General features: G+C 36.8%; 1 protein-coding gene across 2 annotated transcripts in view; it reads right to left on the bottom strand.

The window, feature by feature from the left end:
* Positions 1-18,227, bottom strand: part of TENM3 (teneurin transmembrane protein 3) — a 2,294,790-nt gene that overhangs the window by 1,898,631 nt on the left and 377,932 nt on the right. For both annotated transcript variants that reach the window (XM_075930244.1, XM_075930245.1), the window contains one exon: positions 8,108-8,158. The gene's annotated coding sequence lies outside the window, so the exon portion shown is untranslated. The remainder of the gene's footprint in view (positions 1-8,107; positions 8,159-18,227) is intronic.

Here is an 18,227-nt window from a genome sequence, read left to right as displayed (position 1 = left end):
TTACGTACAAGATAGGGACTGTAGGTTTGTTCTTAAGTTGAATTTGTATGTAAGTCGGAACTGGTACATATTGTCGGGGAAACTCTAGCCAAACATTTCTCCAGAGCTCAGTTTTATTCCCCCACACCTCACTTCCCTCAGTCCTTTATTCTCAAGCTGAGGTGTCTGCTGAGAAAAGCCGCTCCGCGTCTCCCTGGTCTGCTGGGGGGGGCACCAGCTTTGTGTCTCCCTGGTCTGCTGGGGGGAAGCAGCTAGTGCGGGGTTGCCTCACCCCGTTTGTAAGTAGGCATCCGATGTAAGTCGGATCCATGTAACCCGGGGACTGCCTGTATTTCAAAACAGCTTGTTTTGTAATTTTGAAATAACTCGCTATTCTGAAATGCCCCTTAGCCCTCGTGGAACATTGGATTTAGCTGCCCATTATTTTGAAATCTATTTTGAAATAATATGCTGCTTCAATAGATGCAGAATGGCTATTTCAGGGCACTATATCGGAATAGTGAGTTATAGGGTATAGACAGAACCAAATTACGAAATAAGTTATTTCAAAATACACTTAAAATAAGTAATACAATTTGTGTAGTGCAAATTACCTAACTTATTTCATGCTAAGAGTACTGTGTAGATGCATCTTGAGAGAGCAGGAAAAACTTACTGATAATCACATATTTACAGTCCTCTTTATCAGTTTGATGTAAGTATTAAATTTTGTAATATAAAAGCCAAAGCAAAAGAAATGGTAAGTGCCTTGTTGACAGTGCGTCACTGGTTAATCACTAGATTGGCTAGTAGTATAATTTCTAAAGCAGAAACTCAATAAAGATCTAGATGCAATGCTGTGGTTTAGCAGGATTCCCTTTGCTATAGTCTCCTTGCAGCCTATTATGTTTGATGAGTTTGATCTCAGAGAGTATCTGGCTGTTTAAAATGAGTACTTATCTGATTTAGCGTCATTTTCTTTAACCCTCAACACAGATGACCTCTAAAACTCCCTCTTTTACAACCTGTTTTAATCTAAACTCACTCATTAATGAGATCTTGATTATTTTAAGTATTGTTTCTGTAAATGCTTTCTCCCCCATAGAGCCATTTTGCTCTAAAAGTATTTATTCTAGTGCCCATTACTTATTCTCCAGTTCTCTTCCATCTGCTTTATCATTAGCATTTGATATGGATTTTATTTGTTTTAACACTCTCCCCTTCCTTTTTCTTCATCATCCACTGATGCAACTCATTGGTGTCTCAAATTAGTTAACTAGATGCTTAACATCACATAAGCATATAACTATATCACAGAATCTCTTTATTTTTATTTTGCTTTTTTTTTACTTCTGGCATGAAAAACAACATAAGGATATAAAAGTGTTTTGATGAGGGATTATTTCTTCTTAGTGTCTCCATGACATCAAGTCAGATTGAAATGCTGATAAAATTTTCACAAACATTGAAGTATGTAGGAAAATACAACATAGGATTAGAAGGACCTCCTGGGTCATCAATACATTCCCCTGTTATCACATATCTTCACTGCTATTTAGCCACACTAACTAGATTTATTGTTAATATGGGTATGTGTATCTATATGTCTAATTGAAATGTAGGATATACCCTTAGTCTCATGTCATAAAATAGGTTCTCAATTTTTCTGATAATCCTAGTAGTACTTCTCTGCACTTCTTTTAGTACGAATTCATCTAAATTGAACTTGCGTTCCAGAATTGTACACAGGTGAAATCTGATTAGTGCCTTATACAGCAGTGTTAGTACTTCTCTTTCTCTACTAGAAATGCCTCACCTGACACATCTTAAGATGCATTTATCTTTTTCATAAGTATATACAATTGGTGGTTAATAATCATCCTATAATTGACTAATACACTCAGGGTCTTTCTCCTTCTCCATTTCCAAATGATGAGCAACCAGTTTGATTAGCTCCTCAATGAAGACCTTGCACTTTACAGTATTAAATTGCATCCCATTTTTATTACTCCAGTCCTTAATATCATCACAGTCTTCCTGAATAATATTGTGATCTTCCTCTATATCGACAATACCTCCAACTTCATATCATCAGCCAACTTTGTTAGTACACTGCTAGCTTTTATACCAAGAGCATACATAAAAATATTAAATAAAGTCCGTTCAGAGATCAATTCTTGAGGAACTCCAGTAGTAAGCCCCGCTACTTCCTAACAGTTCTCCTTTAGCCAGGTGTCATGGCTCGTGTACTCATTTCCCCTTTAGTCAGTTCCTTAGCTACAGTTCTTATACTAATCCACATTCTCAATTTCACCTAATAATTTCCCACATGATACTATATCAAATACTTTACTGATATCCAAATAGATTAGACTGACTACATTTCCTTTGACTAAAATATCAGTTATCTTACCAAAGAAAGATATGAGGTTAGTATGGCACAATGAACTTTTGGTTAACCCATGTAGCATTTTATCTCATTTTGCATTTACCTCCATGTCTTTAATTTTTCATTCAAAATTAGTTCTAAAGCCTACTGATGTCAGACTAACTGGTATACAGTTGCCCAGGTCTTTCCCTACCCCACCTCATTCTTAAATATAGGTATTAGGTTTGTTATTTTCCATATATAGTAATACCATCAATTTGATAAATTTCTTAAAAATCTTTTAATGTCAAAGGAACTTAGGCTCCTAAATCAAATAGATGCTTCTGTAAATCCCACCATGAATTGCTGAAGAGCTCCAACCTCTTTGAATTCCCAAATCACAAAGCACACTGACCTCTTAGCTCCACTCAGCCCAGCTCCTGTTCCTAACTTGTAGAAAGCAAGTCAGTCATATAGCCCCAAAATGAGAGCGTTTAGAATGGTATATTTTCTACTTCTAAAACATCAACTTGACAAATGAGGTTTTAAATAAAGTGTATGGCACATCCTTACATTAATATTTCTTGCAAATAAACAGAGAAGAAATCATAAGTAACTGAAATACTCTTGTATGTAATATATGTGCCCTTAAGGTACAGAAACTTTGGCAATGATTCATGGCATAAATAAATATTTATTGCATTTTCCTGTATTTGCACTTCCATCAGTTTTTACTAATAAGAATGCTGTTTGAAGGCTTCAATATAAAGTTTCTTCAGGCAATGAACAACTCTTTTTAATGATGAATTCTGCTACAGACAAGAATAAAAATGGGTATTTGTATGCATGTATGCTGGTAAGTTTCTACATTTATGTGATATCTGTTCTGTTTTTCTTGTTTACCTGATTTTGCAACTGTTAGTCACTTACTCATGAAAGTAGCTCTTTTATTGACTAACTTCTAGGATAGGAGGGGAGGATCTTTTTCCAGTCACATGTAGTGAAGACTTTTGCCTGAGAAATACTCTTGCTATGGGAGGGGATGGAAGAAGTCATCTTGAAACTGTAAATCTTCCTTTATTGCAGGACCTCAAATTTAGAAGTTACACCTGAAACTTCCTAATCAACCTGTTTACCTGCTTCCAAGGAACCTCAATAAGGTAAACATGACTGAGCTATCTAAGTCCTCTGATCTTTCAGTTTTAGCAAAAGATGTAAGATATTGGTGTGGTGTATTTAAAATAATAATGAAGTTGTCAGGTGCAACAATGAACAATTCTTAGCTATACTGAGAAGTATTGCACATGGTACAACTGGTCAAAATTATTTGAAATTGGATTTCTTGACAAAATTTCTCATTCAAAATTTAAACTCTGACAAATTCCACATTGTTTTGCATTTTCAACCAACAATGGAGATGGTGGAAATGCATTTGATTTTAGAAATTTTCACTGAATTTTAAAAAAGGTAAAGATTTTTAAAAATTATTTTTTTTCCTTTTTATCCAAGCTTCTGTATTCATGGAAACAGTTATAAAAATGATGAAAAGCTGCCTCTCCCCATGATACCACTGCCGCCCTGGTCTGTACTTACTGAAACTCTCCCAAGCAAACAAAGTGCAGATAAAGAGAACTAGTTAAATTTTGCTTTGGTGCAATTATAACTATCTCGTTTACTGGGTGAATCAATCATTTGCCTTAGTGTTACCTCCTGGTAATAAATGCCCCAGATGCTTTGAAGAAGCATGCAGAAAAAGAGACTGCTGTAATAAGCTTTTACTGAGTGTGGTGTGTCCTCCCAAGCATGTCAAGCTCTGTTGGGCAAGCTGGTGTGAAGGAATGAGGAAAGCTGTGACCACATACTTATCCCCTCCCTAGCCTCTTTGCTCAAGGAGAAAACAAGTGCCAAGTCTGTGCTTAGCTCTATCACAAGCACCCAAATGGTAGTGAAAAGGCTTCTTTAATTTTTTCTTTTGTTTTCTTATATAGCAGTAGCTTCAGTCTAGTCTTACATTGTGAGGTTCTGAGGGCAGGACCTGTCTATTTTTATATTATGGCTGAAGAACCATGAAAATCCATCATTCTATTTATTTTTTTTAAATTACCAAGATCAAACAAACCTGAAAGTACAATAATTACTAATACTCCAAATATCAGGCTCAATACAGTAGGTCTGACAATGAAGTTTGAAAGTTCATTGAAAGAAACAAAAGTATTAGGACAATAATTTAAATAAACAGTCACACATTTTCCAAACATTTATATTATCATACTTTAGATCCCGTTCATACAGTAAATTGGTCAAATTCCCACTCAATACATGTAACATAAATATTTACATATTTATATTTTGATGGGAATTTTGAATGTCTGTTTTCATTTTGTGAATACTGTATATATCACATCTAGAACGCATATCTTCTTTTAGGTTTGAAAACCATATGTTTTTGTAGAAAAAAATTAACTCGCAATCTAAACTGAAAAAATAAATATATAGTGTACACTTGGGAAGCAGTTTTGTCATGATATAATGCCTCAGATATGTACAACGGTAATGACTGGCATCAATTATTTGGTTCTGACTGGAATAATTTATAAGGTACAGTATATTTTTTTCAACTGCAATCAGCACTATATTAAAAGAAAGAAGCATAATATCCCTCAACATAATATAGACTAGTATTGTAAGACTAAGTACTAGTATTTATCTTACTGGATTAGCTTATTTAATAAACAATAGAAGTTTTCAAGAGGATTATAGCATTATTAGATGTGTATGGGTGCTTCTCCCCTCCCCCTGAATTATCTATATTGCCTAGATTTCTTTATGATGTAAGTTATGCCTCTGTAGATGGTGACATACATTTTCTCAACCTGATACCACATGTCCTTTAATGTCTTTTTCAGGATTTTCACTCATGTCAGATAGGATTCTTCTTAAACTAGTGCACTCTCCTTCTTTAAAGGGACCCAAACCCTCATTTATCACTTCTTTCTTGGATATTTTTTTTTTATCTCAGCCAATATTGTGTTTAAATTTCTGGTAAGACCAAAACCTGTTCGTAGTTTCTGAGAAGGAAAAAAAAATCTATATAATGAAAAGAACTTGGCAAGGAAAAAAAACTTGTAAACAGAACAAAAAAGACCCCACTTGTATTACTATTTTTTTCTCTAGAATTTCTACTAGTGCATTTTTATTTTCCTTAGTTAGAATACATTTAGGGTGTGTCTATTCTACAGGGTTTTTTCAAAAAACTTGGCCTTTTTTTGAAAAAACTTCCCCTGCATATAGACTACTGCCACGTTCTTTTGAAAGTAAATCGAAAGAACTCAGCACTTTTTTCAATCGTGGAAAACCTCATTTTACGAGGAAGAATGCCTTTTTTTGAAAGTGCTCTTTCAAAAAAAGGTGTGATATAATGCAAACTGTGCTTTTTTGAAAGAGAGCATCCAGACTGCCTGGGTGCTCTCTTTCGAAAAAGCAGCTTGCTTTTTCAAAAGTACTGGTTGTAGTCTAGACTCTCTTTTTCGAAAGAGGCTTTTTCAAAAGAAGCTTGCAGTCTAGATGTAACCTTAGAGTATTTTGAAACAAATCGGTTATAGTAGACTTGAAATTATGATTATTCTGATCCATTGCAAACAAGCATACACACTTCAGGATGAAGTTTAGTCAATATATGAGATTAGGAGAATGGAATCCCATCGAGAAGGAGACACACAACAAAAGAAGCATGATTCATTAATAACACAAAACAAGGAAACCCATCAAAGCCATGAACCTATATCAATCCAACTTTTAAAATTGGATATTACTTTATGTTATGGGGAGACACTAAGGGTAATACAGCAGTATTATTCTGGAATAACTACATTCCAAAACATTTGGCGTGTCTACATTACAAGAAGTTATTTCAACGTAGGAAATAACATAAGAGTTGGAGGACTTCTTATTCCAACTCCTGTAAGCCTCATTTTATGAGGAGTAATGGAAATTGGAGGGAGAGTGCTCTTCCTCAGACTTCCTGCTGTGTAGACAGTGCCAAAAGTTGAAATAAACTATTTTGACTTAAGCTACTTAGTTGACATAGCTAAAGTTGTATAGCTCATTTCAGTTTTAGCTCTGCTGTGTAGATATGCCCTTATTCAAGGATCAGCAGAAATCAAGTTACTTCCAGATACCACAAGCCCCAGAGGGCTGTGAAAGTAGGATAGTGACTACAGAATAGGTTGATCTTTGTACAGCACTCTCCTATTCTGCTCCATCAATGTACAGAACTCGTTGAGAGGGATTTTAGCTTCTCCAGTATTGATAGACTGTTAATAGGAGAGATGTCAGCCTCCTCTCAATTACTATACTTTGTGGGCATGAGATGATCAAAATTGCTTCTCTTGCTTTCTCTCTGGTTAACAATTATTTTTTTCAGGGAAAGAGTCTAGAACATGTCACAGTCTCCTGAATTTTCTTCCCTGACTGAATGACATCCAATCAAAAGAAAGCTCTGTCCTATGCAAGCTGGGAAGATCATCAGTAAAGCCTCTAACTATACCATTTTCTCAACTGCTATACCTATATATTCCCAGTTTAAAGAATTAATCATATCAAAAGAATGAAGAATTACAACAAAAAATTTGGGCTGGATAGCAATTCAGGTTTTAAGTATTTTGTCAAACTTTAAAGAATATACAACATGAAACAACTTCTGGAATCAAATTAATCCACAAACAACATATACTTTATGGCTATGTGTAGACGGGCATGATTTTCCACAAATGCTTTTAACGGAAAAGTTTTCCATTAAAAGCATTTGCGGAAAAGAGCTTCTAGATTGGCACAGATGCTTTTCCGCAAAAGCACTTTTTGCGGAAAAGCGTCTGTCCCAATCTAGACGTGCTTTTCCGTAAAAAAGCCCCGATTGCCATTTTCACTATCGGGGCTTTTTTGCGCAAAACAAATCTGATTTGTCTACGCTGGCCCTTTTGCACAAAAGCTTTGCACAAAAGGACTTTTGCCCGAATGGGAGCAGCATAGTATTTCTGCAAGAAGCACTGATTTCAGACAGTAGGAAGTCAGTGTTCTTGCGGAAATTCAAGCGGCCAGTGTAGACAGCTGGCAAGTTTTTCCGCAAAAGCAAGTGCTTTTGCGAAAAAACTTGCCAGTCTAGATGCAGCCTATATGTTTGCATAATATCTTGAAAGAGGAAAAGAGAGAGAATAAAAAGAGAGACTGAGTTCAACTATACATCCAATATATGATATTTCTCAATGGCATACTAAAATTAAGTTGATTTAAAACTCTATGTCTTCCTTTTCTGAATGCAAGTCACATTTTAAATGAATGAATGACTAAACCAAAAAAATCAGCAGCTCACAAAACATTCCACAAAAAACTTCTTGTTCAAAGCATGAACATTTTATTGTCCCTAGTAGTTTTCTTTATTGCCTATTTCACACAAAAACAAGTATCAGACTGCTATGTGCAGTCTATAGTTTACTTCCATTCAGCAAGTACTTTTTCCTGAATCTATTAAGATAATTCAATATTTTTATTAAGAAAAAAGGAATGACAACTTGTTCTTTATTTTAAACACAACTAACACTGAGATAAAGCCTATGTAATATATATTATATAATCATTTTTGGGGGTCCACAAAGCTATCAATAATATAGTCAATACAGAATTCATATTCCTCTGTTTCTTTTCTAGCAGATATGCCAAAAAAACACAATCATTTTAATATAGTATTTCTTAAAAGGTCCTTACCTTGTGAAAGACTTTCCCACCTTTGGCAGACCCTTAAAATGGAATATTTACCTGTTAAAATAGATCATATAATCTATTGTTAGTGATATTTCAACATTTTAACTATAAAAAAATCTCCATTTACTTAGCAACTGTATAGAGAACTTCAAAGTAAATACTGGAATTAATTTATATTCATTAACTTCAATTATTATCCATTGCTTAATGCTAATAACTAAGAGTATGTCTACATTGTGCGGCTATTTTGGGATAGCAGAAGTATCCAAAAATAACAAACCCATGTTTTAAGAAGTCACCTGCTATTTCAAATATTTTTCAAAATAACAGGAGTGCAATTTGGGCATCCCGGTAACCCTCATTCCACAAGGGACTTCTTCATCCGATTCATGGTAACCCTCATTTCACCAGGATAAGGGCAGTCAAAGGAAAAGTGTTCTTCCTTCGACTTCCTGCAATGTAGACTATCCCAAAAGCCAAATTAACCTACTTTGACTTAAGCTACACAATCGACATAGCGTAGCTTAATTTGACTTTAGCCTGCTGTTTAGACGTACCCTTAGTGTCCAGGAGATTTTTTGTTGAAGCATGTGGGCACCTATCTACACCCCTAGGTATCTAAATACCTTTTAAATCCAGATCCTAGTCATTTGTGTGAACCTTCTTTTCTTTTGTGAAAATACATAGAATACCACCCAGTGAAGTCTTGTGACAAATATCATTATCTCCTCAGGTGGTAAGAAGCATGTGGGCAGTGAAAATTCAAAGTTCTTCTGACAACTACAGTACAACATTTTTCCATTATCTTCTGAGACAAATTTTTAACCGTGCCATGATCAAGGATTTGGTTTTGCACCTCAAAATGAATTCTAGGTGCATTATTATATACCCAATAGACAATGATTAGGCATTTTAGCTACTTGATGTACATATATCAAGCATCTGAAGTATAGAAAGTACTGTTACCCATGTGACAGAGCAGAAAGGTAAAGTTTGGGGCTTTACACAGTAGTTTTGTTTGAAGGAGAGATATCTGATGTAGAACCCGGGTAATTCTTGATGTGTGTACACATAACAGAAATACACACAAAGTCTTGTTTCCTTCAGCAGCCATAGGGCTGTACAGCACACATTCTACTTGCTCAGAAATTCACTACTGACCTCCTCCAGCCAGCATTGGGTACAAGAAAAGCCTGTCTTCTCTGCCTCTATTCAGGGTAACACACAACTGCTGACTCATTTACTCCAGTTCACATAATCTGGAATAGATGCCTAACCTGTGGGGTTTGGAATCCCTTGGGGAAGCCCTTTCTCAACAGAGAAGTCAAATCACAAAATCATAGAATATTAGAACTGGAAGGGACCTCAAGAGGTCATCGAATCCAGTCCCCTGCCAGAGGTCTATCTAACCTGCTCTTAAATATCTCCAGAGATGGAGATCCCACAACCTCCTTTGGCAATTTATTCCAGTGTTTAACCAGCCTAACAGTGAGGAAGTTTTTCCTATTGTAAAGCCTAAACCTCCTTTGCTGCATTTTAAGCCCATTGCTTCTTATCCTATCCTCAGAGGCCAAGGAGAACAATTTTTCTCCCTTTTCTTGTGACACCCTTTTGAAAACCACTATCATGTGCCCCCTCAGTCTTCTTCTTTCCAAACTAAACAAGCCCAATTTTTTCAGTCTTCCTTCAAATGTTCCTTAATATGTTCTAACACCACATCTTTAATCCTATTAGTAACATTTTGTTGACTCAACAGTAGGTGGTTTTTGGGTCAAGGAACATATTAGGGAAGGAAGGGAAGGGAAGGGAATTAGGGAATTCTGCCTTTGTTCTACTCTAGTGATAAATAGCAGACATAAATATATCTTAAATGGTGCTCATGCTCTGTTTGCTTTGGACTTCTCCACGGTTGCCAGAAGTTACCAGTGAATCTCGTCCTAAAAGTTAAGTTTTATAAAGCGATTTAAGATTTATTCTTAACATATTCAAATTATTAGAAATTTCACATAGTTACATTGTCTTTGAGTTTTGGATTTACTTTTCATGTATAAATGTAAATATTTTAATGGAAGAAATTGTCCGACAAATGCTATGCTATGTGAGGTTAAGATTGAGGGTACATGTCAAGACTTCAGTTTGAAAGCTTTAGAGGGACATTGTCATAGATCCAAAAACCAAGTTTTATAAACCCAGCAAAAATCTTCAATGACACCATGAAGGGAAACAAATTGAACAATTCTATGTCTTTAAAAGCATTGTATCTAATTTGGGACCATAAATATTAATATTGATGAATAATAAGTTTATGTTTATTGCATGATGCCACTTCCAGGGATGAGTCTATTTGGATGCATTAACCATCCCATAGATGAATTTGACCCTTAATTGTTATTCCAGAAAATAATTTTAGTCCAAATAGCATAAAACAAAAGGATTTTTTAATCATTTCCAAGATAATGATGGAGGAAGAACCAAACACACATGCTACTGTATTTTCAGTTTGAGATTTATTTTTAAATTCTTCATTAGAAAAGTGAGAAAATTAGCAAGCACTTCTCTCACTTATATCAGTCACAGGATTGACATTTCTCACTATCAATGTAATTATTGCAAAAATTTAATGATAAAAATAAAATGATTTTGAAGAATATTGCTTCTGGCCTTCCTCTCACTCTTGAGTAATTAGTGGTTCCTTTATTGTTCAGAATTGCATTTATTTTAACAAGTAGGCTTATGCAAATCGCATGGGTCCAGGATTCAGAAAATTCAGTGAACGTTTTCAGAAATACTATTCCCTAATGAATAATGCTTGAAGCATGGTCAGTTTTTATTCTATCAGTGGCTATAGCTGTTGGATTCTTTCCATTCTGATACTTTGTTAATATGAATTTGACAATATGGTGATTCAGAGATGGCAAAAATATGACAGGCATAGCAAATCTGTCTTCCATATTGTCAGGACAGGAAAAGGGAATTTTAAGCTTCAAATAATATCTATAAAGACATATACATAAATAGAGGCTTGCTACATTGTGCAGCAGTCAAATCTATAGACCTATCGAGAAGAAAACATAACCAAGAAATATATTCCACAATTTTTAAAAACTTGATAATGTTGGATATGTTTAAAAAACAGACCCGAAGCTCCTAATGCAGAAAGGATCACTACAGATATAGTAATATGGGAAGACACACCATCTTCCTTATTTCATCATGCATCCAGTAACTGTCTTCTAGTGGCATATCTTTAAAGTCTCTAGCTCTCTTTAAATACCTCTCAATCCTTGCCAGAAGCTGAACAGTGAGCTTGACCTTCTTGCCCTATTTTGTTACTGTTGGATCATCCAAGTGTTACTGACAGGATTAAAGATGTTGTATTAGAACATATTAGGAAAGGAGCATAGGCTGCAACTAAATGGAGGTTGTTGAATCTCCATCACTGGGGATATTTAAGATCAGGTTAGACAGACACCTGCAGGGATGATCTAGATGATGCTTGGTCTTTCCAGGAGGTCAGGGGACTGGACTTGATGACCTCTCAAAGTCCCTTCAAGTTCTAGTGTTTTATCATTCTGTGTTTCTAGATCTGCTTGTTCTAGATCAAGACTTACCCTGACTTGCCTACACAATAATTCTAAAACATGTTGGTTACCACATGATGGACAAAAAATAACTTAGGGTATGTCTACACTTGCTCATTAGTTTAAGCTAGGAAGGCAAAGGAGGGCAACCAGAGTTTCAAATGAAGCCCGGGATTTAAATATCCCGAACTTCATTTGCATGTTCCCGAGCGCCGCCATTTTTAAATCCCCCTTAGTCTGAATTTCATGCCATGGAGTAGGTAGTTCAAATTAGAGATCCTAATTTGAACTACCGTTACTCCTCTTTCCATTCCGGCACTTCGAACTACCTACTCCGTGCCGCGTGTAGCCGTGGGAATGGAGTTTTAAAAATGGCAGTGCCCGGGAACATGCAAATGAAGCCCAGGATATTTAAATCCTGGGGTTCATTTGCAACTCCGGTTGCCCTTATTTACCTACCTAGCTTGAACTAACGAGCTAGTGTAGACATACCCTTATTTACTTTCTAGTCAAGATAAATCCACCGAGAAACAAAGTCACAAAGAAGTTCCTCTCTCTCCTCACCACTGTTTGAGGAGCAATGTTTCAAGGGTGGCTTTTGAAAGGCACTAGTGTTGCTTCTCCTATGCAACACAGCTTTGCAGCACCTTGTTCCAAAAACCTCCTAGGAAATAAACAGCAAGAAAAGTAAAACCAATGGTCAAAATGAACAAGCTATGGCATCTTAATTCACTTTTTTGGAGGTTACTAGATTTTTCTGGTTGTAAAGCTAATCTTCAAATTGTGAACCCAAGTAAAGTGATGCAATGATATCTAAAGACAACATGAAATAATTTAGTGGTATGACATACCAATATTTATCAATAGGCTTCAAATTAATAGGCTTCAAATGTAAATATCAACATAGCTATTTCACTGCTGATCATTAATCTTTTCAAGCAATTTAATCAATTGATGTCACTGTACTCAAATCACAAGAATATCAAATTAGTGGATAACAGCATGAACTTGGCAATGAAGAGGCACCATCATAAGACATAGATCAACATGAGCTACTGTGTGACCATTTTGTTAGCAGGAATGGGCTTAGTCTGGTGGCGGGCAGAATCAGAGAAATTGCCTACCATTGCTTTTCCCCCCTAATCTGACACACAAGTAAAGTAAAAAGAGCGTAATATGTTATGATCCATGGCAGGTGAAAGTTAAATAAATCTGTTATAGACATCATTGTTAGTGCCTAGATACTAAGATTATGAGATCTTCATAAATACGATAGACATATTGGAAACATGTAATGAACTGAAGATTATCTGGCTATACTGAAAGAAGGAGGGGAGATATTTGACATCAGTTTAATCAGGCCACAACTTTATAATTAAATGTTTGGGAATACCAGGCGGATAACAGTATATGTCATTTTTATTCCATAATTACCCAGAGGGACTTTTATGAGTCCCCCTTTTTTCCATCCAGTCACCCTCCCACGCAAAACTATTGCCAGAACCTTACCACACTCAGGATGGATGTCTTCCACCAGTTCTTCCTCTTTTTACATCCAGGTTTACCTTGCCATCACCCCCCCCCCCACAGGAGGATTAAGGTGGGCTATAAAAATGGAGGATTGGCTCCCTGCTGTACCAACCATAGGAATCTCCAGCAGATTCCTGGTTCATTCCTTGAATAACACCTCGTTTTAAATTATTTTCCAAGTTATTTATCTTGTTATTGTATGCCTATTCTATAGAGTACCTTCACTGGGCATCTGCCACAGGAAAACACCAGCCATTAGTTTGCTGCCTCCTCCCAACACCCAGTCAGGTTTCCAGATACCTTCTAAATCAATTAAATACATGACAACACCTGAGTCGGACTGGTGAACCCCATTCTCCCAAAACAACTCTACTGCCCCACATATTATGCCAAGATGTAAAATTACTGCCCCTCCTCTGGTTCCAAGTAATTTGGGCACATCCTGTTCACTTACTACCTTGATCTGTCCACCTGGGGGAAGGGATGTCTTAAGGCTCCCTGCCAGATCTGTGAAGGTAGGGGGGATGTACTACTTCATATTACTATACTATAATAATAAAGAGTTAACTTAATAAAGGGATGTTTGGTATTTAGAAAGCTAATTTTGAATGTTATATCAAAATTTAACAATCTAAAAGATACAAAAAAAACTAACAAGCACTTTTGAATGAAGAACTGCCTGACCTATATGTCTGTTTCAAATGCATTTTTTACTAGATTTGGACCACTTTTTCTATCAATATTTACCGTGCATCAAAGTAGGACGTAATGTATTGGCAGGAAAAAAAAGTGAGTTTAGTGCTTGTGAAAGGTGCTGCATTGACATCCCTGGAGATTGATGCTCTTTTAATCTATAGAACAAGTATTGCATGGGAAAATGTAACTTTCCCTATCCTAATCTGCTGACACCATTATTGAACCTAACCAATTCAGTTATAAGATCAAGAACACATATTGCTGCTCTTCCAGAAATTAAATTTATGCCATCATGTGCTGACAGTGTCCATCTGCTATGTACATTGGACAAACGTCTCAGACACTTTGCCAAAGAATCAATGTACACAAAACAGATATCAGACAGTATCACAAAGAAAAAACAGTTTCTTGCCATTTCAACCAGAAAGGGCATTGTCTCAATGACTTGATTATTTGAATCCTGCTTCAAAGACATTTTAACACCAGACTTGAAAGAGAAACCTCTGAACTGCCATTCATGCTTAAATTTGACACTTTACACCTGGGTCTCAACAAAGATGCTAATTACCTTACCCATTACAAAGATAGCTTCCCCAATTATCACCTCTAATATCATTAGCTCACAGGCATTAAACTCCCCCCTCGTCCCCTTTCTGTTCTGAAATTTGATTTGTCCTTTTTATATGTGTTCACTTTTTTTTATTTAATCCCTTTGGTATATATGGACAGTCATGCCAATTTTCTTCCACAATTTGATCTGAGGAAGTGGGTCTGGCCCACAAAAGCTTGTCATCTAATAAACCATCTTGTTAGTCTTTAAAGTGCTACATAGTCCTGTTTTTTTGTTTCAGCTAGACTAAACTAACACAGCTACATCTCTAGTACTTCCCTATCAACATACTCTAGATCACATGTGAAAGGACCGCTTCAAAAGTGTAAGTAGCATATCAATGAAATCCTTAGTATCTCCACTAAAGGTGCCAACTAATGGTAATTGCTGTGGTAGTTTGTGTGATGTGGATACCACTAGGTACTGAAATTAACAATTAATTTCCCAGCAGAATGTCACATGTCAACCATTACATGGAAACTGTTTCAGTCACTAACCTCTAACCTGAGTCAAAGTCAACCTTTGTCTACTTTATTGAAATAATATTTTAAGGTTAATGCAAACAACCCCAAATGAAATACTGCAGGAGGAGTGAAAAGCTGACCATTTAAAATATACCAGAAAGCTGACCATTTAAAATATACATATGAAAGACATATGTCCCTGTGAGCTAAAATGGAAACTCCTTCAGAGAAGGAAGTGTGTTGGAATATACTGTGCCATTTTCAAGGGAGAACAAAACACATCTAGATGAGATTTTATTTTTCATAGGGAAAACTCTTGCTTTTATTTTTTTTAAGATTAGCATTCTGTAGTTAAGAATGCCTTCAGCTAACATTTTAAGAAATTTTATTCCATTGTTGGCCTCCTTCTCATTCTACGGAGGCACACTTCCAACTTTCAGCTGAGATGAATACAGGTGTTATCTGGTGAAAAGTGTTTCACATGTACAACAAAATCAAGTTATGAAAATAACAAGTTAGATACACAATCAGGGTGGCAGACAGACTTGCCAGTCCCCTGGGCAAAATGCGGGGTGGGTGGCTCCACAGCTCCCAGGAGAGGTAGATCATAGAAGGAGAGGGGCGGAGGCTAGCCTCCCCAGACAGCTCTTCAGCACCAAGACTGTGGTAGCTAGTCTCTTACTCCCACATTTTGGGGGAGTATTTGCATTTGTCCCTAAACACAATGATATATTAACTAGACATGGAAATGAACATGATTAAAGCTAACTTGCTTCCCCTCTGTGAGAAACCATGAAATACACAAAATGTATGCATGTATATGAAGGGTGGGATAAGGAGAAAGAACAGGAATTGGCCCTGACTGGCAGATTTAACTCGATTATATAGGCCCTGATCCTGCAAATACTTCGGATGCATCTACACTGTATCTGTAGGTCAAAATAAGACATGCAATTTGAGCTCCGCAAATTGCATATCTTATTTCCATCTAATTTTGAAATAAAGCGCTATTCTGAAATGTCCCTTAACCCTCGTGGATCAAAGGTTGCAGGGACGCTGGAATAGTGTACCTATTATTTAGAAATAGTGCTGCTGCCTAGATGTACCCTTAGACACAAGTGTAATTTTGAGGGTGCTACTCAAATTCCTCACATTATGATCATGAACAATTATTTATAGAATCAGGAACTTACTCTGCTGTTTGTGTGAATTTTTATTTTAAAAGATATCACGCTACAACACAGAAGTGTCCTTTCTCCCCACTTGGTTTTTTACATATGATAGACAATTGATCAGATATTTTTGTCCTTAAGTAGTATAGAATTTTTGATGTAGAAATAATAATTTAAGTATAATTCTAACATGCCTTTGTTCTCATTACCTTTGAAATACAGTATAAGAGGTTTTACCCATTATACTGTATAGAATTTGATTAAACCAAAGGAAATCTAGACATAGTACTTTGAACACTGAGACACTCTTACATGTTGCCATTTATTGAGGATACTGAACAAAGAATGTTTTCTAGACTCAACTGAAAGTTTGCAATCCATAACAATAAGATATTTTTATATGTTTTGCTTCTTTGAACAAATAGGTAGAATTTGACACTATCTACCCATATTAGGGTTACATATTGCTGCCCACTGCCATAGTAACTGAGTACCTTCTATGTAAAAAAAGGAATAGCAACAGCAAAGACCCTAATACTAGAGACACCATGAAATCCACTTCTCCTTTTTAGGAATAAAAACTAAAGTTGGGCAGAGGCCTCATTTTCATTTTTTATTTAATTAATTTACTTTTTTTTTAAACAGATTATTTTATTCAGGATAATATTTTGTGGATATTTGAGCTTTTTGCAGTAGAAGTGATTGCTACTAAAGTAGTTTGCTCATTAGATTACATTGATGTTTAATTTTTTAACAGACTTCCTCCCAACTAATAGTAGTATGGGAATTGGAAGCCAGTGAAATAAAGGACACTAGATAATTCAAGTTTGGTTCTAAATCAATAGAAACATTGCACTCACCACATGCCTTATTTGCTCACTGTTGTAGCTCAAATGTTATATCTGTGTCGGCCTCTCTTGTGTAGAGAGAGAGAGATACACTTTCTTGTTGATAGTCTTCCACTATCAGGATAAGCAGAAGAGATGGATTAAGAAAATGGCCGTTAGGTCTGTAGTCCAGGGCCCCAGGCTAAGGGGAGCCTGACAAAAAGACCTTCAAACTGCCAAAAGTGAAGCTTAATTGTAGATGCCCCTTAGTCTGGGGCTCTAGGTTGCAGCCACAAAAGCTCCTGCATTCTGGCCCTGTCTGGCTACAAGGGGAGCTGACTCCACATGCTCCCATGCCTCCTCCTGTCCCCACTAGGCTGGAGCTGCAAGGACTGAAAGCTTCCTCTGTGCACTTTTCTTGCCTACATCCTCTGGTCCTGCTGCTCTCATTGCCATTGAATGGTGGTGAATGGGAGTTGTGGAGAGCATTGCATGCAGGCCAGTGTAGGGCTCTTGTACAGCCTGCTTCCACCTTCCTTCCCCAGAGCCTTGAATACCAAAAGTTAGCATCCCTTTCCCAACACTGTGACCCAGCTCTTGGTTCCTTCACACACTCTAATTCCCACCCACACCCTGGAACTCCACCCCAAACTCTTGCACTGAGCCCCCTCCTGCACTCTGACATCTGCCCAGTGCCAGTATCCTCACTTCCTGCCCTGTGCCCCCACCTTCAGCCCACTTTTCTACTCTCCCACCCGCACCCCACTTCCCAACCCCTATCTCCTGCCCTCAGTCTCCTCACACATCCAACCCTTTGCCTGAATCCAGGGCTTTTCCTGCACTCTGATACCCTCATTTTTGGCACCATACTGGAACTAGTGGGTTCTTAAAAATCTAAGCGCCCCAGCCTTCCAGAACAATTAATTTGGCCCTGGTAAGCATAAACATTTGCTATGATATCTGAGGGGTAGTACTCCCTGGCTACTGCTCTGAGACTTTAGATCAGTAACTAGGGAGGTCAGCCCAACTGCCAATGACAGCAGCCTCCTCTTTTTTACATGGTATGTCAGCAGCAGAAGTTTGGATGATTCAAAAATGGACAAGAACTGTATTTGAATCGTCCCCATTACAGTTAAAAAAAATAACATAACCAAGGTAAACTATGAATTGCCCTGCTGTTAATATATACACACAGACATACAATTTACAAAGGCATAGATATAGCAAACCTTTAAAAACATCA

This window comes from Pelodiscus sinensis, chromosome 5 (genome assembly GCF_049634645.1).
Source record: "Pelodiscus sinensis isolate JC-2024 chromosome 5, ASM4963464v1, whole genome shotgun sequence".
NCBI classification, from domain to species: Eukaryota; Metazoa; Chordata; order Testudines; family Trionychidae; genus Pelodiscus; species Pelodiscus sinensis.
The sequence above is the reverse complement of the archived record's forward strand: the minus strand, read 5'-3'. Positions and strand labels throughout refer to the sequence as shown.